Source organism: Jaculus jaculus, chromosome 11 (genome assembly GCF_020740685.1).
Source record: "Jaculus jaculus isolate mJacJac1 chromosome 11, mJacJac1.mat.Y.cur, whole genome shotgun sequence".
In the NCBI taxonomy this organism is placed as follows: Eukaryota; Metazoa; Chordata; class Mammalia; order Rodentia; family Dipodidae; genus Jaculus; species Jaculus jaculus.
Genome location: NC_059112.1, coordinates 86,502,872 through 86,527,144, shown reverse-complemented (window position 1 = coordinate 86,527,144; position 24,273 = coordinate 86,502,872). Strand labels below are relative to the sequence as shown.

Here is a 24,273-nt window from a genome sequence, read left to right as displayed (position 1 = left end):
TATTCTGCAAATTATGGACACAAAGAGCAGTAACTTATTTTCTCATGTTTACAGGGGTGAGAGTTTCAAGATCAATCTATTGGCAGGTTATTATTATAGAGTATACTTCCCTTGATTTTTCATATAAGGACAGCTTCTTATTCTACGCTTCATGGTCTTTCCTCTGTTTCTACATTCCCATCATCCCTTTGTGAGTCCAAAATTCCTTTTTCTAAGGATGAATTCAGTTTACCCTAAGGGCCCTAAGGGCCGCATTTAATGTTATCACTCTACTCAAAGATTTTATTTCTAAATATATTTATATTCCAAGGTACTAAGGGTTAAAAGAAAAATATATGAATCATAGAAGATGCAATTAAGCCCTTAATGCCTAATCTTTATTTCAGACTAGATTATAATTAGGTTGTGCCATCCCAGACTGAATTAAATAAAAAAAAAAAAGGAAAGAAAAAAACAGCTGCGCACCAGAGGAACCATCAATACAGCTGTGATTTGTCTCCCAACAATGTGGCCATAAGAGATTTATTAGCATCAGTGATTGTCTTAGTTGCTTTTCTCATTGCTGTGACAAAAAAAAAAAAAAACCAACAACAACAACAACTTAAGGGAAAGGGGTACTTTTTGGCTTAGTTTTCAGGAGGACAGTCCATCGTGGTGGAGAAATCATAGTGGCAGTAGCTTGAGGCAGCTGGTTGCATTGTATCCCCAGCATGAAGAAGAAAATGATGAATTCTATGCTCAGCTCACTGTTATATGTTATTTAGTCTGGGCTCATAGCTCTTAGGATGGTGGTCCACAGCTTCAAGGAAAGTCTTCCCTTCTCAGTTCACCTTCTCTAGACACACTCTCGCAGATATGCCCAGACTTACGTTTTCTTGGTACTTCTAAATCCCACCAAGTTGACAATCAGGGTTAATCATCACAATGACATTGCATAGGCACACTTTCTTTTTTTGAATTTTAGACTCTTAAATTAGAAAAAAAAAACACAATTATATATACATAATCATCCCAGTTCCTCTTTCAACAGAGAACCTGTAACAGAAATAGTTGACACTTGAGGAATGTAGAGAATGAACTATATGACAGCTAGACTATTAATTTTTCAAATATAATGCCCATTTTGCCTTCAGAATACTCCTGAGGTGCATGTTGTCCTGATTTGAGAAGTAAAGAACAGACACCAGATTACTAAGTAGTGGCGGGCTTGAGATTGAAAACCAGATTTTCTGATTCTAGTGTGTAAAAATCATTATAAAGCCTAACATCTTTGGGCAATCTCATAGCGCTTAATAACTCTGTCACTTTAGACTACCTGTCCTTAAACAATTTGTTTTACTTTTGAGTATTTACCAGAAACTGTACCTGTTTGGTAGAGTTCATGAAAAAGTAAACTATTATATAAAGTAACATTTTGAAAATTATTTTTAAAAAATTACACAGTTTTTTGTTTATCAAAACCATTTCTAAACAGCACATCTGAATGGCCTGATTTTTACATTCTCATTGGGAAAATTGGAAGTCCTACTCAGTGTGGCATGTGATAATGATAACTAATATTTCCCATGCATTTGGGGATGAAAAAGCTAAGACACAGAAGATATCACATATTTCAACATTTATATCATCTATTTGGTAGTTCACTAATAAAATAATTCAATCTTTAAGTATCTTCTACATGATCCTATTAGAACTACTGTTATATAAACTTAAAATCATGTAATACATAAATTACTACAGTAGAAATCAACACACACACACACACACACACACACACACAGAGAGAGAGAGAGAGAGAGAGAGAGAAAGAGAGAGAGAGAGAGAAGAGAAGAGAAGAGAAGAGAAGAGAAGAGAAGAGAAGAGAAGAGAAGAGAAGAGAAGAGAGAAACAGAAAAAAAGATGTTTTATTTTTAATCATGGAAGTGAAAAATAAAGACATCATGGAAGATCTCCTGGAGCAGTTGACATTTGTAGGAAGACACAGGTATCCTCAATTAGAAAGGAGTGTGAGACATTCACAATGGAATTACCACCATAGCAATGAAAGGCAAAGTGTATTCTAGGGTCAGCAAGCCAGTCATGCACATTTGCACATAGAAGGCCTGGAGAGAATGAGATCTGGTAGGATGCCTGGGGTTGCCTAATACTGAGTATGGGGTAGTTATTTAGAAACAGAAATGCCATAACAAGGAAAAGAAGCACTATATTATATTATAGGATCAGGTAAATCAGTAGATCTGTACACAGTTCTCTGTTCATAAATGGAATCTAATATCTACATTTAGAAAACTATTAAATAACAAAATAAGCTCAGAAATTTAGAGCTAGGGCAATGGATCAATGGTTAAAGGTACTTGCTTGCAAAACCTGATGGCCCAGATTTGATTTCCCAGTGCCCACACAAAGCCAGATGCACAAAGTAGTGCATATGTCTGGAGTTTGTTTGTAGTGGCAAGAGGCCCAGTATACCCATACACTCACATTATTTCTTCCAACAAATAAATATTTTTTTAAAAACTAAAAAAAAAATAATAATAATTAAGATACTACTATAAGGGTGATACTGTTTCTCTAGTATGCAAAGGCCCAGGATTCCATCCATCTCCAGCACAAGAAAACAAAACAAAAGCCTATTTCAATATTGTAGGCAAGCTGTTAAAAGGAGCATCTGAACTAAAGCAGCAGGAGTTGGAATCAGAAGGATGAGCTTAGATACAACCTGAGCTAAAACTCATAGAAGTCAGTGCCTGGCTCAATAAGAATGGGTAAGAGAAAAAGGAAACAATAAATAAATGCTGTTTTCATGTCAAAAATGGTATTGTGCTGGAAAATTTAATTTAGATATCTGGTTGTTGAGTTAAATGAATGGATGATCATACACTGGGATAAAGAACACTCAGGAGCTTTAGACTGTTAATAGAAAAATTTCAGTGCCAGGGATGGGATACCTTCCAGTAAGTTGTTGGCCAGGGAGGTCCCTGATGCCCCCAAAACAGTACAGGCCACTGCTGAAGCTTTGGTTTCCCAGAAGGAGTATATGGTAAAACACTATTGCTGAAGTTTCCACATACTTGGCCAGTAAGGTCACTGAGAAATCCTGCTGGAACTGAGCTGAAACCTCCTCCATATAGTACAGCTGTCAGAAAGCTGGAAAAAGCCATGCTGCATACAGCTCAATAGGAGAGAGAAAAATCACCTGTGAAGATACTCCACAGTGGACACTGAAAGCCTTATATTTGGCCAACCAGGCCAAATGAGCAAGTGGGTGCAATAGTGGTACATCTGTTATGCGGGAAACCAACTGCCCTCTAATTGGACTGGAGGCCCACTCCATGGGAGGGAACGAATCTCTGATACTGAAAACCTACAACAGGGGTAGTCATGAGCCCTAGGCATGTAAAGTCTGCTGCTGTCTGGCTAAATGTTTATATTATGCTCACCAAACTGCCCAGTAAGCACTTATCTTAATGTTCATTCCCATATATATTTTTTTAAATTTTTATTATTATTTATTTATTTGAGAGCGACAGAGACAGAGAGAAAGACAGATAGAGGGAGAGAGAGAGAATGGGCGCGCCAGGGCTTCCAGCCTCTGCAAATGAACTCCAGATGCATGCGCCCCCTTGTGCATCTGGCTAACGTGGGACCTGGGGAACCGAGCCTCGAACCGGGGTCCTTAGGCTTCACAGGCAAGCGCTTAACCGCTAAGCCATCTCTCCAGCCCTCATTCCCATATATTAATTCTACTGTCACTTTTTTTTTTTTTTTTTTTTTAGAGAACCTTCTCTTTTCTCTTTTCAGATGGCAGTGACTTGGGATGACTCTGAAGGCATCACTGTCCTGAAAAGAAGCGACAGAGGAGTGCTCAGCACTGCAATATCCCTATCACAACTTCCAATGCTCAGGGTCCATTGAGGAAGAGGTGACAGAAACAATGTAAAAGCTGAAGGAAACATGTGCTCCTCCAGACACAAAATGGCCTGGATATCCATGACCTCACAGTGCCTGACACTACCTGCACAAGATCATCATAGTAGGAGGAAAGATGATGAGATCAAAATAAAAGAGAGACTGATTGAGAGGGGCAGGGGTATAATGAAAAGTGGAGTTTCACAGGGGAAGATTGGGGGAGGACAGGAATTACCATGGGATATTGTTTACAATCATGGAAGTTGTTAATTATAAAAAATAAAAAAGAAGAACGAACTTGAGGATTGATGTAAGAAGATGCATATTAATTTAGGAAAAGCTAAGATTCCTGACAAAAGTCAACTGCAAATACAGCAATACAGGAGTGAGCTCAGGCTGAAAACATGCATTTATTTCTGTGCGCAAGGGTGGAGGAGAAATATTTAGGACATAAATATAGACCTGACAAAAGACCTATGTATAAAGCGAGTACAGAAGTTATTAGTAATGCCTTGTAATTGAAAGGATAAGAGAGATTTATTTCTATCTGGATGTTAAGAACTGAAAAGAGATATTATAATCTGGAAGCAGAAATTAACATGACCTTGCCAAACCTTGTGGGAGTTAGTATGTTCCTCTTGACCTTTTCCAATGAAAAAGAAAAAAAAAAATAGTTCTAATCACTATTAGAAGAAGTTTGATCAGTGACCCAGGCATGGGTATAGTGAGAACATGGTGTCGGGAAGAGGATCTAGGGCTGTATCCACAGAGAGGTGGGACTGAAGGAAAAGGTTTTTTTTTTTTTTTTTAAATGTTCTTTTATGTTGTCTTTCATTTTGTTGTGAGTTGGCAAATATTGTCTGTTAAAATGTGATAGGATCTTATTCCCATCTTACAAGACAGCAGGTGTAAAGGCCGAGAAGGTAGACTCTAAGGAGAAGAAACCTGCAGACAAGCAGGCTGATGCTGTAGGCAGGGCTAAAAAGGGTGACCCTAAGGTTGCAAAGCCAAACAAAGCGAAGCCCCTCTGCAGTGAGTCCCAGTCCTGGTAAGAGGAATTGGCAGGTACTCCCGATCAGCAGTGTGCTCTAGAAAGGCTCTGTAAAGGAAGAAATATTCAACTTCCCAATCCAAGTTTGAAAGGAGAAAAATGGAAAAGGTTCTTGCTATGGTCACAAAACCAGTCGGTGGTGACAAGAATGGAGGTTCCCCCGGTGGTTAAGCTCCCCAAAATGCCTAGGTATTATGCTACTGAAGACATGTCATGGAAGCTGTTGAGTCATGGGAAGAGACCCTTCAGTCAGCATGTGAGAAAGCTATGTGCCAGCGTCACTCCAGAGACCATCCTGATCATCCTCACAGGACGCCCCAGAAGTGAGAGAATGGTGTTCCTGAAACAGCTGGAAAGTGGCCACTTGTGATGGACCTCTTCTCTCAATTGAGTTCCTCTGTGTAAAATACACCAAGTTTGTCATTGCCACCTCCACAAAAATTGATATCAGCAAAGCTAAAATCCCTAAACACCTCACAGGTGCTTACTTCAAGAAGAAGAAACTGTAGAAGCCCAGGCATCAGGAAGGTGAGGTCTTTGACACAAAGAAGGAGAAATACCAGATCACAGAGCAGTGCAAAGTGGGTCAGAATGCCGTGGACTCACCAATTTTGCCAAAGATCAAAGCTGAACCTCAGCTCCAGGGCTACGTGTGGCCAGTTTTTGCTCTAGCAAACGGAGTTTATACTCACAAAGTGGTATTTCTTAGTAAGAACCTAATTAAACAATTGATAGATTTGAAAAGAAATATATATCTGATAGGAGAGAACTGTTGTGATAAAACACATGAGCAGAGGGTGTGAGCATGTAGTTACAGTGTGCTTGATGCTATCTCGGTAATGGGGCTGACTGTTTTGTCCAGGAGTGGACCACAGGAAGTGTGGTCAAAGTGACGCAGGGCAAACGAGATCAAGAACATCTTCTCACCATTATACAAATCATGTGAATAACAAAATCCAGAGCATGTTAATATTACATACATATTTATGCACAAGTAGGTACTTTAGTGAAAAATTGTGAAATGTATTTAAGTCATCTAAACTTAATATCCTCACTAAAGAGAGTCCTACTTTTTTTTTCCTTTGCAATTTCTTTCCTATAAGTTTTGCAATCCTACAAGTCCTAGGAATGCCAGCCCCCCTCTCTCTCTCCTCCCACTCACTATCCTAAGCCTAGTCCCAGTGAATTATGACTGAGATGAATTAAAATCTGCTAAGAAAAAGTAAGAAGAGAAATTGAAAGTGATTTTCATAGCCAGAGTGGTGAATGTTTCCAAAAGATGACATATTTTTTCCCGTTAAATTTATTAGATCAAGCAGTTAAAGAATAAAAATTGATAGTTCATAAAGTTGCACAATATTATCGAAAATAATCATAAATTGCAAGAACCTTCAAGTTTTCATCCATTACAAGATGACCTTCAGAAATGACTTCCACACCAGTAAAAGGAAGCATTTAAGGTAGGCGTCTGAGCAGAGCATTAGAGTGGAGGGTGTTTACACAGAGCACACAGTAAAAGATTAATTGGCAGATCTTCCAAAGCACAGCTATGCCAAAATCATACCTAATTTTTTTTTCCATTTCACCTGAGCAAAAAGCAATGAAATATCTGTGTTAAGGAATCTTTAAGTGCAACAGCTCATAACTTCAGTGCCCTGAGGTAAAGGGAAAGCTGTAATAGCAGAAGTCAGAATTCTTGGTTTAGATGGGAGCCTGGTAATAGATTATGCCAAGCAAGTTGAAACCTGCTGAAGACTTTGAGTCTACTAGTCTTCTGACTAGGTTAAATGTGACTCCACTCTTTAGAATCCAAAGGGACTAGCACATAGTCACAGGGAGGTCTTAACACATTAGTAAGTCCAGAAAGGCAAGTCTTCAGGACTTGATTCTAAATGAATGGAATTTATATATATATATTACATAGACACTTTTCATTGTTTAAACTCTATACCCCAGACTTTATACCCTCTCTGTCTTCCCATTTACTCTTTCATAGAAAGAGGCATCTATCCTGCTGTCTAAGACAGATTTCTCCCACTGTTGGACATTTTCTACTGAGTTCTAGATCACTTCTGGTGCTCATTTTCTGAATTCTTCCCTTATAATACATTTACCTTCTCTTTTAACCACAAATACTCAGGATTCTTACTATTAGGACTACTTCCTAAGGTCATCAAAACAAACAAACAAACAAACAAAAATAACAGAGTAGGTGACTAAATCACACCTAGAATTTGTCATTCAATGAGAAATGATTGGGCTGGGAAGACATCTCAGCAGCTTGACAAGCCTGCTAGCCAGGATTCGATTTCCCAAAGCCATGTAAAACCATATGCAAAGTACCCCATGTATCTGGAGTTCATTGCCACAGCAAGAGAACCTGGCTTGTACCCCCTTATACCCATTCATGTTCAAATAAAAAAAAATGAATAAATAGATAAATAAGCAATAAATAAAATATTTCTAAAATAAGGAAATGTGTATTTCCTTTGTTTTATCATTAAAAAAAATAACTGACTTAAAATACTATTTGACTGTATTCAGTGGGACATTTTCCAGCCAAATTCTATATGTAGTTACTCTCAGATTGTGAGTTGGGCTTAGGTTAGAAGTCATCTATACACACTTGCCTGGTATAACATTTCTCTTTTTATGAGATCCTAAATTGCGAAGCACTATATCAAGTAATTTTTGAATGCTTTGAACATGAGTGAAACCATTTCCTACAGTGATTCAGGCACAGATATTTTGCCCATGTCCCAGGAAATAACCCTTAACTCAAATCAATCCTAAATAGATTCATTGGATGATAAACACAAAAGTTTGGATTTCTCTTTGGGGCTTGCTAATAGCTGTATCACTATAGCCTTGTTGCAAGGGAGAAAAGTAGAGGTGAGAGAAAGAAAGAGAGGAAGAAGTAAGAGACAGAGGAAAGTAGGGTTAAGAAAAGAAGGGAGAGTAAGGGAGGGAAAGAAGAGAGAGATTTCCTAACTCCACGTAGAATTACATGTCATAGGCTTGGCCTTAACATAAATTTTTAAAGAAGCTTACTTAGTCCATAATATTCTCATTCTGCTGGCCCCTAACATTGTGTTTTCATCATATACAATAGCATAAACATTTTTGTCTTATATCAGCATCAACTGCAAGGTCTTATTCAAAGTTCTATCTAAATATCTTCTAAATAATCTATTGGTATTGTGATGTGAAGTACAATGAATTCCATCTTTAAAATAAATTCTTCTCCATCTTGAATCTATTGCTTTTAAGATAGTACTTTCAAGATAGAAAAGAGACAAACAAATCCTGTGTCCTCAGTGTCAAGGTGTTCCAGAAAAATAGGACTCACACACACACACACACACACACACACACACACACACACACATTTAGGAATTGACTCATTTTCAATAATGCAAGTTTTGTAGTTCCAAGATCTGCAAACAACAACTAGGAGAATTGAAGTGTGGTTCCCAACAAAGCCCAGAAGCCTGAGAATGAAACAAGCTCAAAGTGCAGCTTCATTTCTGAAATCAGGAAATTTGGAAAGACAAGAATAGTCAGTTTCAGCCAGGTTTTGTGGTGATTTGGATGTAAATGTATGTCCCCAATAGTCTTAGGTATTTTATCTTTAATATTTATTTATTTACTTATTTAAGAGAGAGAGAGAGAGAGAGAGAGAGAGAGAGAGAGAGAGAGAGGGAGAGAGGGAGAGAGAAACAGAACAGGCATGCCAGGTCCACTATCCACTGCAAAATATTCCAAATACATGTGCTACCTAGTGTATCTGGCTTTATGGGGGTACTGGGGAATCAAACCTGGTTCCATAGGCTTTTTAAAAGTTCCTTAACTGTTGACCCATCTCCCTAGCTCTAAGTCTTATGTAATTTTGATTAACCTTCCTATTTAGTCTTCAGCAAGCAGAGCCCTGCTGGAAAGGTGTATCACTGGGAGCAGATCTGGAGTCCAGCCCTACTAGGTATGAAGAGAGCAGACTTGAACTCTGGTTATTAATCATGGCTGGTGTTTTGTTTTTCTCTCTTTATCTCCATCTATCTACTGTGGATATAAGGAAGTGTGCTAGCTTCTTCCACCATGATGAAACTTACCCTGGAATCTGTAAGCTTAAATAAAGCCTTTCCTCCCATAAGCTGCTTCTGGCTGGGTGTTTGTTGCAGCACTGCAGAGGTAACTGAAACTGAAAATTAGTACTTAGAAGTGGAGCCCTTGGTCCTTGCTACAATAATCTGACAAAGTGGGTTTTTGATGTTTTGGAATATGTTTTGGGGAGGAATGTGGCAGGATTAGGCACTTTTTTGTTTTAATATTTTTTTTGTTCATTGCTTATTTATTTATTTGAGAGTGACAGACACAAAGAGAAAGGCAGATATATATATATATATATATATATATATATAGAGAGAGAGAGAGAGAGAGAGAGAGAGAGAGAGAGAGAGAATGGGCACACCAGGGTCTTCAGCCACTGAAGACAAACTCCAGATGTGTGCACCCCCTTGTGCATCTGGCTAATGTGGGTCCTGGGGAATCGAGCCTCTAACCGGGGTCCTTAGGCTTCACAAGCAAGTGCTTAACTGCTAAGCCATCTCTCCAGCCCAGATTAGGCACTTTTGACTGGAGAAGCCTTAAGGTGTTTCTAAGCAGAGGTTGGTTGGCTCTTCTGGTGGCAGTTTTTAAATTCTAAATGCAGAGAGAATTGTGAATTGGGAAAGTTTGGCTTATGAACTTTCAACTGCAAAGGAGGAAAGACTATTGGAACTGTGCTACTGGTAGAAAGGCTGGCTGTATTCTGACCACATCCTGAGAATCTGAGCAAGCTTAAATTTAAAAGTAATGGATATGTGTGCTTAGTGGGAATATAGTACAGAAAAAAAAAATATGAATGATGTAGAGTTTACATATAAAAATTCAAGGAAGTTTGAGTCTATATGTACAGAGACTAGTTTTAGGTTAAAATGCAATTTTTGAGGTGATTACCATTAAATGTGGACCATCTCTATATATGTTTGAATTCTCATTTAAGAAATATTTATTTAAAAGAGAGAGAGACAGAGATAAAAGACAACGGAGGAAAGAATTAGAATGAGCACACTAAGGCCTCTTGCCACTGCAAACAAACTCAAGATACATGCATCACTTTGTGCATCATGCTTTATGCGAGCATTGTGGAATCAAACTCGGGCCATCAGATTTTAGAAGTAAGTATTTTGACCTCTGAGCCATCTGTGCAGCCCTAATCCCTGTTTTCTCATTTTGTATGGATAGTATCCTTAAAAAAAAAAAAAAAGCAATTTTCATAACTTCAAGCAACTTCCCAGTCAATTCTACCCCAAAGAATCACATTGCCACATTCTTGGATGATTGTTGCCCTTGCTCCATGTGTTTATTTAAGCAAAATGGATTTGTCAAAACCTTAGTCACTAAGGCTTTTGGTATTTGTATTGATTGCCTGTTTGTTTGCCTTATAGATCCTAATTAGGTAAAGATTCCTCCCTATCTAAAAGTCCGACGGTTTGAAACAGAACTGACCCATGTACACCTGACTCAAGCTGAACCAGTGGGGCCATCTGATTTTTTATTGTCTTACACATAGGGAAAAGGTTTTCTCACTGTAGAGAATTTTTGTACCCCTTAAGATAATGTGATTTTGGAAGCACTGTGAGCCATGTCCACCACCACATGTATACAGCCTGCCCAAAGTTGAAGCTACTAAAAGAAAAGGAAATCTGGGAAACCGCAAGAGACAAGTTTGTCTTGATTCAAAAACCAATAATTTTTCATTTTGTTTAAATCTGATTTGTCTTCATATCACTTGTCTTCTACACAGTCCTGACTGATGCCTCTGTGCTCATATTTGATTCTTGTTCTCTTATCCAATTCCCATTGATTCCACTCATATAAAATCCTCTCCTGTGCATCACTGCAGATGTCACCTAAGTCAAAACTCTATCATCTGCTGTCAACAGTAATGTAATGGCCACCACATGCCCACCTTCATTTATCCAGCCAATGTGATTTACTGTTTTACCAAAACTATCTTTCTAAATTATAGTTTATGTTTTATCAGATTTCTTTGACTATTATCATTCAAAGCCACAAAGAATTCCAGTCTGACTACACTTATCAGTAAAAGCTTATCTCTTAACTCAAATTTTGAAAATCCATCAAATCTAGCATCACTTTGAGGAGATAAGTGTCCTAATAAGAAAAACATAACTGATACGTAAAAGATAAAACTTGGGTCAGTAACTCATGAAATGGGCATTATTGATTAGTAAGTAGAACCCATCTACCCAGAAACAGATTCTGAAGAATTATCCTATTTTAAAATTCATATGAAAGATATTAAATAGGGGGTGACTATCCAACAGAGAAAAGGGACCAATTATGGTGTCAAGAGCTAGTTATGGGAGTGAATATAACCAACAAACAAGATTCATATGGATGAGTAATAAAGCCCTGATTTTGTTCAATGGATATGAGATAATATAAAGAGTCATATTGTGATGTTCACATAACACTAGCTTCACAGGTATTATTTATTTAATTAATTTATTTATTTGTTGTTAATTTTTGTTTTGTTTTGTTTTTATCTTTGGAGACAGGGTGTCACTATGTAGCCAAGATTAGCTTGAATCCCATGATTCATATAACCCATTCTCTCCTTAATCCCATTACCCTTCCTCGGTCTTCTAAGAGATGGGATCACAGAAAGGATCCACCATACCCAATTTTGTCTCAGGTTCTGAATCCAGAACCTCCAGGAACAACTGGACCAAAACCACAGCTTTGAGATTGTAAAGCTAACTTTCTTGTTAGGTTAAAAAAAAAATACTAAAACATGAAAAGTTAAAAACTGAATTAAGAACAGAATTATAAAACAAATTTAAACACAAAGATTTAGCTATAATATTTAATTTTATAAAAATTATAACCCATTAGTATTGATTTTTTTAATTTTATTTCACTTTTAGGGTTACTATAGTATAAAAAAACTCTTTTGTGATAGAATTGTAAAGACATTGTATTGTTCATTGTTGCAGTCCGGTTCGCATTGCTGGTAGAAATCACCCAACCAAGAGTAGCTTCTGGGAAAAAGAGATTTATTTTGGCTTACAGGCTCGAGGGGAAGCTCCATGATGGCAGGGGAAAATGATGGCATGAGCAGAGGGTGGACATCACCCCCTGGCCAACAGAAGGTGGACCACATCAACAGAAGGGTGTGCCAAACACTGGCATGGGGAACATGGCTATAAAGCCCTTAAGCCCACACCCAACAATACACTCCCTCCAGGAGGCATTAATTCCCAAATATCCATCAGCTGGGAACCTAGCATTCAGAACACCTAAGTTTATGGGGGACACCTGAATCAAACCACCACATTCCGCCCCTGGCCCCCACAAACTAATATCCATACATGATGTAAAATACAATGCATTCATCTCATTTTAAAAGTCCCCATAGTTTTTAGTCAATCCCAATGATGTTCATACATCTCCATAGTTCAAGATCTTTTAACTGAGCCATAATACCAAAATATAACCTCAAAAAACCCATAATGGCACAGAATAAATATTCACACTGCAAAAGATGGCATTGGGCATAGCAAACAAACATTCAACCAATACAAGATTTAAAACAACCAGGGCAAACATCAAACTCTGTAGCTTCAAGTCCAGCAACTCTAGCCAGTGACAAATCTTCAAGTCCAATAATTCTAACCAGCAACAAGTCTCTGGAATTCCAATTCCACCCCTCCAGCTAGGCAACTCACAGTCCTGGAAAACTTCATCGGGGCCGGCAGCTCCTTGGCAGCCATCTCATGGTCCTGGCATCTCCACTGGGTCTTCACTGCAAGCCACGGTTCATCCTCATGGCCCCATGTGGTCTCTATGCAGGCAACCAGCAAACCTGCTTCACACTGACCATGACCATTTCCAAAACACAAGACCGTATTGCAAACTCAACGACCCTCTTTCCAGCATTTCTTATACTCCACGATACCAGGTAGGGTGCCAATTTGTTAATCCAGGGGGGAATAAAGCAGACTTTGAAGAACAGGACACTCCTTGAGCACTCAGGCCCCTTCTAAAGAGTCTACATTCTTCTTGTTGCCCCAGCGCAGGTCAGCTAGCCCAGTCTCATAGGTTGTAATCTTTCAGTTGCAGCTGAACAGGCAACAGTTCACCCAAAGATTTTCCTTTCTGTGCCATATCGCTCTGCACACACCAGTTCATTTCTACGCAAAGCAACCCTGCACAACTTCTCAGGACATGGGCATAAGAGCAAGCTTCTCACACAAACTGCTAGCCCAGTACAGGCACAGCTTTTTCTCACCCTCATAAGCCAAACCTCACAGTCCATAGTTCTTATTGCATTCAGGTCTTGCAGCTCAGACCAGAACAGTCCATCAAGCTGTACTTACAGCACTGCAAGGCATCTCTTAGGCCAAGGTTTCAACTCCTTCCACATTCCTCTTGAAAATCAGTTCTAAAAGGCTGAAGCCACATAGTCAGGCATCTAGCAGCAACCCCACTCCTTGGTACCACTTTACTGTTGTGGTCCGGTTCGCATTGCTGGTAGAAATCACCCAACTAAGAGTAGCTTCTGGGAAAAAGAGATTTATTTTGGCTTACAGGCTCAAGGGGAAGCTCCATGATGGCAGGGGAAAATGATGGCATGAGCAGAGGGTGGACATCACCCCCTGTCCAACAGAAGGTAGACCACAGCAACAGAAGGGTGTGCCAAACACTGGCATGGGGACCCTGGCTATAAAGCCCTTAAGCCCGCCCCCAACAATACACTCCCTCCAGGAGGCATTAATTCCCAAATATCCATCAGCTGGGAACCTACCATTCAGAACACCTAAGTTTATGGTGGACACCTGAATCAAACCACCACATTCATATTTGCAGTTAAAATGTAAATGCTTGAAGAATGTATGGATATTTATTATTGGCATATGAGTTACTACAAAATGGTAAAACAAATGGAAATTATATGTTGTACAAATAATCCCCTTGACTTAGAGTCTATCACACACTAAAATATGAATTTTTTAAAGTAATGAATCAGAGCTCAAATGACCAGTTTTCATCTATAATAGTTTTATAATGAAATACAAAGAAACTTTAACATTATGACTAATTTATATATAGGAAACATTTTGAAAGTAATAAAGTAAGAAGAAAAAAAAGTTTCATAATCACTTAACATTCTTACTTCAAATTAAAAATGAAGGAATTCTCAGAGTCTCTGCAGTTCTCTTGGTCATGACCATATTAATTTATGAGAGCTGACACCCTTATGACCCCATTTTAGCTTAATTATCTCTTTAAAGATGCTATCTTCATACATAGTTACACTTTGAGATAGTATTGGCTAGGGTTTCAGCATATAGGTTTATGAGGGATAAAATTCAGTCCATAATAATGATATAAATATTTTATTGGTGATAATTTCCTTATTTATTGTACTACCAAGATGTAAAATAGTCCAAAAGACACTTTCACACATATTTTAAAGAGGAACATCCAACTGTTTAATTTCATCTATTCACGACAGTCTTATTCACACACAAATGGGAATCTGCAAACATGTATAGATGCTTAGAAGAGTCTAAATAAATATATACCTTGGATTTTATATCCCAGACTTTACAACTAATGAACTCCAAGACTGTTCTATATGATACCAAGTAACATATAGAGTAGGCTAGCTCGTAGAACATCAGGATGTGCTATGTGTGGGGTATGTGCAAGTAGCAGGGGATGGGAATGGACAGAGTCTTGCTATACAACCCCGGAAGGCCTCTTGTGGTAGCTTCCTTAGTTTGGGGGATATAGGCAAGATCCACCACATCCACTTAAAGTGTTCTTGCAATCTTTCACTGCCCACGAATAAAGGTTCCCTGGACAGGCCATTGAAACTACGTTTAATTATTTGTCTTACTATCAAACATTTTCAGTTTATATTGACATTGTTAGGCATACCTCCTCTCAAAAGATGTAGTCTCCTCCTCTATGAATAGCAAGTTGATACAAAAATTATATTTTTTGAAATGTAGTCTACTTAATCATTTTTATTTTTATTTTTTAATTTATTATTATTTTCTTGTTGTTGTTTGTTTTTCAAGGTAGGGTCTCCTCTAGCTCAGGCTGACCTAGAATTCACTATGTAGTCTCAGGGTGGCCTTGAACTCATGGCAATCCTCCTACCTCTGCCTCCTGAGTTCTGGGATTAAAGGCGTGCACCATCACATCCAGATTGTTTTTTATTAGTTATGTATACAGTGTGTATACAGTCATATTGGTACCATCATTTTCCTCCTCCCTGTCCTCCCCTCCCTCCACAGAGACCCTCCTCATTGGGGAATGTAGGTCTTAAATAAAATGATGCAACTATAGACCATGATGCGCTGGATTGATTTTACCAGCTAAAAACTGAGTTGACTTCACTATCCATTGATAAGGGATGAGGTGAATATCTGTTTTATAGCCACACAATGCAATACTATATGAGCAAGAGAAATGGAAAATTATTTTACATTTTAGAGAAAACTATCCAACGTTTATTGCTCAGTGAAAAAAAAAAGTTAAATTTGAAAGAGTATTAGAAAATAATATACATCTCCAATTGTTTTTACATTAAGAAGAACTCTGGAAGGAGACTGAAGACACCAACAAACAAAGATTATGTGTCTAAGAAGGATCAAGAGAAAGGATGGGAGAAAAATTTGAATCATGTGAATATAATATTTCCTAAAAATAATTTTCCACATGATATTTCATTTTATGCCACATTTATAAAAAAGGATAATTTTCACACTTTCATGTAGGACATATAAAGATCTGATGGTGCTGAGAGAATTCCATTTTATGTCTTAAATTCTTAAGTCCTGTACAGTTTAACATTCATTTCATAAGGTATGTCCTATCCATCTTTGGTAGTTTGAATTTATGTCCCCCAGCAGACTCAGGAAGTTATTAAAACTTGTAACTTGGATTTCTAGCTGCCTGGCTAGTAGAGGTGTCACTGAAGGAAGACCCTGGAATCTTGCCCTGGGTGTTTGGGGTGGATCTGAATTCCAGGCTATGAGTGAGCTCTGCCTGGGTCCCCTGCTGTTTGGCTACCTGTTTTTTGCTCTTGCTTCTTGTGCTGCTTGTGGTTTTTCTTTCTGCATGGATTTGAGATAGAGGGCCAGCATCTTCTACCATTATGAAACTTCTCCTTGATCTGTAAGTCTGAAATAAATCTCATTCCTCCCACAAACTGTGGCTGGCTTGGAGGTTCATCACAGCAGCATGGAGCCGACTACAACACCATCAAAACCAATGTAATATAATGAGATTTTTTTTTTTAAGGCAGCAACTTGTTATTTTGTCATAACTTCAGAGAGCAAGAAAATGAATTGGGAGGTTTCTTAGAGCTCTTATATGATGTCGGTAATATAGGACATGTCTGGGTCAGCAAAAGTGCCGAAAATACTTTCTATGGGCTATTTTATTGAATCTCAAGACATAGATTTGATATGTGCCAGTGACTAGGAGTATCATTAAGATATGGAATTTAACTAGTACTATTGTCTGGCTAAATGCATATATTAGGTCAAAACTATAAATACGTATGCCTATGCCTATATATTAATGCTACTCTCACTTCAGATTAAAGAAACCTCTCTTTTCAGATGGCAATGACTACTAGAATAAATCAAAATTTACCACACTGTTGAGAAGTGACAGTGGAGAGTCCAGCACTAAGTGAGACTTTCATATCACATTCTACATGACTCAGGGCCCATTGTGGAAGACGTAATGGAAGGAATGTAAGAGCCAAATGAAAGGGAAGGTGTGCTTACAATGCTGTCTTCCAGATACAAAGTGGACTTGATATCATGAGCACACAGTGGCTGACACTACCCACACAAAGACTTGAAAAATAGGAGATTAAAACAAAAACGAAAACCAACAGACAAAACCAATAATGGCACAAAAATAGAAGATAGTCTAATTGGGAAGAAGGGGTTCAGTGGAGGGGTGATTTGAGAAAGGGAAGTGGGGTCATGGGAAGGGATTATGATCATGCTTTACTTATGAAGTTTTTAATGAAAATTGTTGAAGAAATGAAATGGAATTTAAATTCTTATAATTTTGAATTTGTTCAAACCCCTGCAAATAGAATACAATGAAAGTAAATAAATAGTAATTTTTATTACTGGTATTTAGATATCATAGGGAAAAAAAAATTGGAATGGTGAGGGCCCTCTCTGCTCCAAACAGTGGGAGCACATTTCTTTCTTATGCTGTCTAGTTGTCTTTACATGAAAAATGCGATTCAGATAAAAACATAGCTGTGCTTGAGAAAACAGATTTCTGTAAGAGGACATGTTTTGTCAAAGGTGATAAGAACCAATGATTATTGTCTTAAGTAGTACTGATTATCAGATAAAGTACTGAGAAGAGTGAAGGAAGAGGTATAATCCGACATTTCAGGGCTGAGGAGATGACCTAGCAGATAAGAACTCACACAAGAGTCATACAGGAATGAGGGCCTGAGAGGGTCTAATTTGCCTGGATTTCCATCCTTGGCCCCCACAAAAGTAGCTGGGTTTGGCTATGTACTCCAGGTCTGTGAGGAGGTGGAAACTGGACAATTGCTGGGACGACCTGGTCAGTCAGTCAGTCTGACTTAAAACAGCAGCTCTAGGATCAATGAAAGATGCTGCTCTAGGAATTAATGCAAAAGAGTGAAACAAATCACCAGTGCTCTATTCTGGCCTCCACATGCATGTTCACAGGCTGCACACATCTGCCCACACATGCATATACTAAACACACTAGCATAGCCATTGCTGTCTATGCTAGTTATGATAAATATGCTTTAGATGATGGCTTGTTAATTATACCCAAGAAGAAATGCCAATGTTAAAATTCTGTGAATGTGATTACTCCAAAATAATTTTTCTGCGAGTCATTCCAATGAATGGCAATTAATAGAAATTCATCACTGCAAGTTTACCATGCTATCAATGTAATCTTTAAATAAGTGAAAATGAATTGACTGACTTCAAGGAGTCTCAAGTCTCTCAGATAACATTATAATGTGTTTTTTTTTTTTCAAGTCCTAGAGGTCTTCATTAGCTAAACTTTACCATGATACATACAGTATATATATATATATATATATATATATATATATATATATATATATATATATATACAGTATATATATGTGGTATATCAACACAATGGAATTCTATACAGCAGTAAGAAAAAACGACATAAAGAAATTTGAGGAAAAATGGTTGAACCTGGAACAGATCATTCTCAGCGAACTTACCCAATCACAGAAAAAAAATCAACACATAGTCTCACTCATCTGCAACACCTAACCTGAATCTGCCTAAGATGCCTTACATACCCAGCAAGCACCTCATGGGCTAGAAAATAAGATGGATGGGAGGGCCGGGAGGGAATCAAAGGGTGGGAAACAGTAATCTGGACCCAAGCGGCAATGGTACCATAAAATTCTACTTCCTAAAAGACAGACCAAATGGCTGAACCTTCACTAGACCCTTACAGGAAACACCTGAACCACAAGACACTGGAGAGGGTAGGATCAAGACTGACCTAAATCTCCTATATCTTCCCTCCCTCCCTCTCCCCCTCTCCCCTCTATCTCTCTCCTCTCTAACTCTTGTATATTAGTTATCTTTTTCCTCAATTTAATAGTGGACACTGACCTGTAACCCCCACTTCCAGCTTGGGCCTACCATCCACAATGAGCTTTTGATCAGAGAATCCTACAAGGTTTCCCAAAACAATGACAGACTTCTGTCAGAGTACTTGATGACCCACCAAAGGCCAGTGGTAAGACCCTATTGCTGAAGACTCCATATGCAGCTGACGCGTAAAATGGAATGACATGGCTGGAAGCCAGGAGAGAGTCAGTCCCCAGACAGTCAGCGTGTCTAGTGCCAGAAGGCGCTACATAGGCGACTGGGGGAAATGACCAAGATCTGTCCAAGCAACACATTGTTTAACCTAATTAGCAACAAATAACCGGATGTGATGCCCACACAAGTGCAATAGTGGTACACAGCCATGGTGAGGAATCAATTGCTCTTGATTTGGCTAACTGATCCACTCAGTGGTACTAGACCCTTAGCTGGAGCTGGGAAACAAGTCAGAACCATACCCAAACACAAGCCCACTCTACATCAAGCTACCATCAATCACGGGGTATAAGAGGGCCTACACCTATCAAACTGTCTATCAAAAAAGTAAGTGTTATCTCAATTTTCCGGGTGCTAACTTACTCTCCATTGGAGAATCTGCTTCTCTTTTCCAGATAGATGCAGATCCTAAGAAGAGAGCTGCCCCAACATACCTCAAAAGGGGCCCAACTGAAACTAAGGACAACTGGCGAAAAAAGCAAGGGTGATGTTTTCCTGTGAACCGGATACCAGCACAAAGGGGAAGGAGATCGACCCAGAGAAAAATCAACTCCTACCAAATCAGAGAGCCAAAGCCTCAGAGGCCCCCAACACCTCAGCACTGAAGCAGACCAAAAATGAACCCAACATGGCTCAGGGAAATCTTGCGGAAGAGGGGGCAGAAAGAATGTCAGAATTACATGTTGGGTCATGATTTGCAGAGACATTTATCATACCAATAACTGGGGGCTAACTCCACAATGCACGACCCATTTTCATTAACAAGGAGGGTCTAATGGGAGGGGGTAGATCACAGATGAGCCTAAATAATGGTACCAAACTGCCTGTATTTACTGAAAAGAAAACTAATAAATTAAATTAAAAAAAAAACGGGGGCTGGAGAGATGGCTTAGCGGTTAAGCGCTCGCCTGTGAAGCCTAAGGACCCCGGTTCGAGGCTCGCTTCCCCAGGTCCCACGTTAGCCAGATGCACAAGGGGGCGCACGCGTCTGGAGTTCGTTTGCAGAGGCTGGAAGCCCTGGCGCGCCCATTCTCTCTCTCTCCCTCTACCTGTCTTTCTCTCTGTGTCTGTCTCTCTCAAATAAATAAATAAAATAAAAATAAAATATTTAAAAAAAAACAACAACAAAAAACTAGTTTATTATTTTATTTTTTATTTGGCAGTCAACTTATCACCTTTGTTGAATCTTACAAATTCACACACACACACACACACACACACACACACACACACACACACAATTCACAAGTAGTTGATATCACAGATAGCAGACTGCTCAAGTACCTATTTTGTTTTCTCAAACCACAATCCTTATAAGCATAGATAAAAAATAATAATAAGACAAAAGAGACTAGGCTGATGTTGATGTTGATGTTTGTTTTTACTATCTGTTTTTATATGACATGAATTTCAACAATAGAATACTATGCAATGGGTGAACATGTATCTTTGTGAAAGAATGGAAGTTATGGTTTCTAATCTTTATGTACTATAGCATCCTATAAAAATGCCATGTCATCTACTACCAGGAGAACATATAGAAGTTGCCATCCATGAGCACATAGACAGTGATGTAAGTTTGCATGAATGCTTTGGACTTGGGCTAAGGAACAAAATCAGAGACAGTCCTTCTAGGGATTATGGTTTGGGAAAATATATTGCAGTCCAGGGAATAGTCTTAGAAACCAAGATCTCAAGCTTTTCATATTAAAGATGAAGAAACTGAATCCCAGAAAAATGATGCTTTGATTTATGTAACAAATTAGTAACAACAGTAAGAAACTGAAAACATACCATTGAGTGCTTAGCCTATTCTGTAGCAGAGAATTTGAGAAGCTAGAAATGTTATCTCAAAGTCTGAAATAACCCACAGAAATCAGGTCATGATAAGGATTAATTGTCCATTATAATCCCACCAGATTTCAAATAAAAGCAAGCATGGAGATTTGTGTGTCAGTTCGTGTGCATTACTCACAGTCCTAGATCCTGTCAAATTCCATGGATATGCTACATAAAGAATTCCAAAAGTATGGAATAATTTAGCTGTGAGAAAACTCAAGAAGGTAACCAATGTAAGTAGTACAAACTGTCTAAGTATTGGCACCATATAAATAATACAGAGGAGTAAAAGTGAACCAGTTGTTTAGAAAACAAATGCCTCCTCTCATCTTCCTAAGTATTTCATACACACCAACATTGACTGGAACCTTCTTATGTCAGAGGCTGGTGCTTTCCAAGTGTTTGCAGTGTAGCAGTTAATAGTATAGCTAAACCATTTCTCTTCAAATTACAGAGGAATAAATTGAAGTTTACTTGTGATTTGTAATTAGGTTCTGCACTCCCAAACTTGCGCCTGCAGAACTTTTGTACTCTGCAAATGCATGTAAAAAGTAGAACCACTCTTAGTGTAAATGAATGTTATACCCTGTTGTAGGGTAGGGCTCCGTGTTCATTGAAGACAAAAGAGACTAGGCTGATGTTGAGAATTTAGATTTGCCATTTTAAGACTACTCACCACCAGTCATTTGTTGAAACACACAACTTTGAAATTACTGTCTGTTCTGAAAATATCTCTTAACTATTTACCACTTTGAAGAAACCACAAGCATATAAGAAATTAAATTTTACATGAATGACTGAAAATCAATACACTCAGCAAACAAATTCCATAGAGAGTTTCATTCTTAGCATCAAATAATAGAAACATGGTTGAAAGTAATTTCTGGCAATATGTTCAGATTTTAATGATGGAATGGATCAGAAGATTTTCATTTGTTTTTCAGATGTGTTAGATTATAGCAAAGCTCCAAACACAGAGTTTCCGGTTTGAACCCTGTTTATACATTCCATAGGATTTTAAGCAAATTATCTAAATATTTAGTTGTTATCTAAGTATCTAAATGTTTCACCTATAAGATAAAATTATAATGGTTGTATATTAGTATTTAACAAGATTGACAAAAGAGTCTGGATAGATGTCTCTGGACAAAGCGCTTGCTCCCAGGCCCTCAATAGCTGACTTCTGATAAAGCTGAAAGCTATAGCTGGCTTCTGTTATCCCAGAATGCTGACAGAAAGATAGGCCAAGAAAGAAATATTTCCAAGATGCTCCAGGACTGGCTCACTAGACAAACACAGTGGTGAATGGCACACCCTGCCTCAGAGGAGGTGGAATGAGACAGTCAATGCCCAGAGTAGTGTTCTGAATTCTACACCTGCATTGTACCGTGTGTGACTGTACTCACACACGAACAAACAAAAACATTGCACACACACAGGTAAATAGGATAAATTACATAAAGTCATCCTCATTCAAGCAACCCTAATTAAGCTCAGTCTTTCACACAACCATATGCACACACACACACACACAAAATCAAAGTAGAAAAGAGACAAGCTGGGAGAAGAAAGGATTTAGTAGGAAGGTGTGAGAAGGGAACAAGAGAAGGTGATAGGAGATGATTATGATAAAAATATATTATGCCCATGTATAAATGTTGTCAATAAATAAAATGTGAAGAAAGTATACATCCTAAATCTACACCATGTGCAAATTCACACCTATGTTTAAGTTCATGTAAGAGTCATTTTAATACTTGAAATTACTGTTGAGGAAGTTCAGGGGGGGCAGCACCCAAAAGAGAAAACTTTTCTCCTTGAATAAATGTGATTGTCCTTGGGCCTGTAGGGAAAAATCTAGGTCATCACACTTTACTACAGGTAAGAAATTAGAAGGGTCTGGCCTTTACTTATTTCTGTCTCCTGAGGGTGTCAATCCTTCCTATGCCTTCTCAGAAGACCCTTCCTAGAGAGCTAAGATTTATGGGAATATTGCCCTTTTCCAGAAATCCTCACCCAGACACCTGATACCAGGACTAGACTGGCTAAACCAGCTGCCTATTCATGGGACACACACATGCACACACACATTAATAAAAAGAAAGAAAAACTCAACCTGATTGTTGAAGTGGGATTTTTAACCCCCTTCCTGCCTCCCTGGGAAAAGGCTCTTCCTTCTTTTCTTCTGTTAATACCAGGGCTTCTCAAACCCCATCTTTTCCCCTTGAACAAGAGCAATGTGTTCCTTCCTTTCCTTAAACTCCTCCCCACCTTCTTTTAAAGGCCTCCCTCCTTAGAGCTCTAAGTGCTAATAAAATACACGAGAACCCTATTCTCTGTTCTGTGGACTTCATTCTTTGAATTCATAAGATGAGAACCCAGAGACACTCCAAAATTATCCCTGTGTTGATGGATCATATTGGTGCATTGACAGGGAACTCCAAAACTCTGGTATCACTACTGGCAAATGGAGCACTAGCTTTCTTCAGGGCATTCTTTTCCTGCCAAGCACTGATATGTTGGCATAACTCTCGGGCACTCATAACCATCATCCAATATGTGGGTTTTAGCTCGCCCTTTGAAGGGAATTTGTCATCTTACCTGATTAGCATTTTCTACTCCGTATGTCTTAATGTCTTTCTTTTCTCTGTACAATGCTTTAAGCACAATGATGAAAAGTGGGAATGCAGATGAAAAGTAACCTGTCTCTCAAAGCCATGAATTCCACTTCAAGGACATCATTTTAGCATTTTTCAGAGCTGACTGATTGACTACTCCATGCGCTCAAGAATGAGAGGCAATTGAGGGCAATCAAGCTGAACTAAAAGGAGTTGTGTAGGGAGAAACTTTTGATGTAGAATTCAACTCTAGGAGATAAACAGTATTATTCCACATTAAAAGGCAGCATTTTCAGGCAGCATTTTCTCACCACCGAATTCAAAAGAAATTTTATCCCGATAATTCTTTTGAAGACCCTGCATTATATTACCTGCATTAAACAAGTTATATCAGTCTGATACATGATGCATTTCTGTAACTACTACATAACTTTATTCAGAGGGGAAAATATGACCTTCATTATTCACCGACTTTCTGATCAGTGTATAACCCTGCTGAGATCAGAAAACTTCAAAATATCATTCTTTTGATAAAAGAGTCATTACCAAATTATCTTTCTGTGTTGATCTCCTTCACCCTTGTGCTGGTACTTGGTTGACCAGGAAAACAGCACCCTGATTGTTTCACCAATTTATTCTTAGTTTCAGCTGGGGCTCTTTTGAGTTATGATGGGTTTGCTCTCTCCTTAGAGAAAAATCAACTCCTACCAAATCAGAGAGCCAGAGAGCCAGAGACCCAGAGGCTGCAACACCTCAGCACTGAAGCAGACCAAAACTGAACCCAACATGGCTCAGGGAAATTTTGCAGAAAAGGGGGCGGAAAGAATGTCAGAGCCACACGTTGGGTCATGATATGCAGAGACATTTATTCTACCTATAACTG

The 24,273-nt window shown here is 38.5% G+C and overlaps 1 protein-coding gene and 1 pseudogene across 3 annotated transcripts in view; one reads left to right on the top strand and one right to left on the bottom strand.

Moving 5' to 3' along the window:
* Positions 1-24,273, bottom strand: part of Naaladl2 (N-acetylated alpha-linked acidic dipeptidase like 2) — a 1,016,062-nt gene that overhangs the window by 305,697 nt on the left and 686,092 nt on the right. The gene's annotated exons all lie outside the window — the stretch shown is intronic.
* LOC105943623 lies at positions 1,917-5,906 on the top strand (annotated as a pseudogene).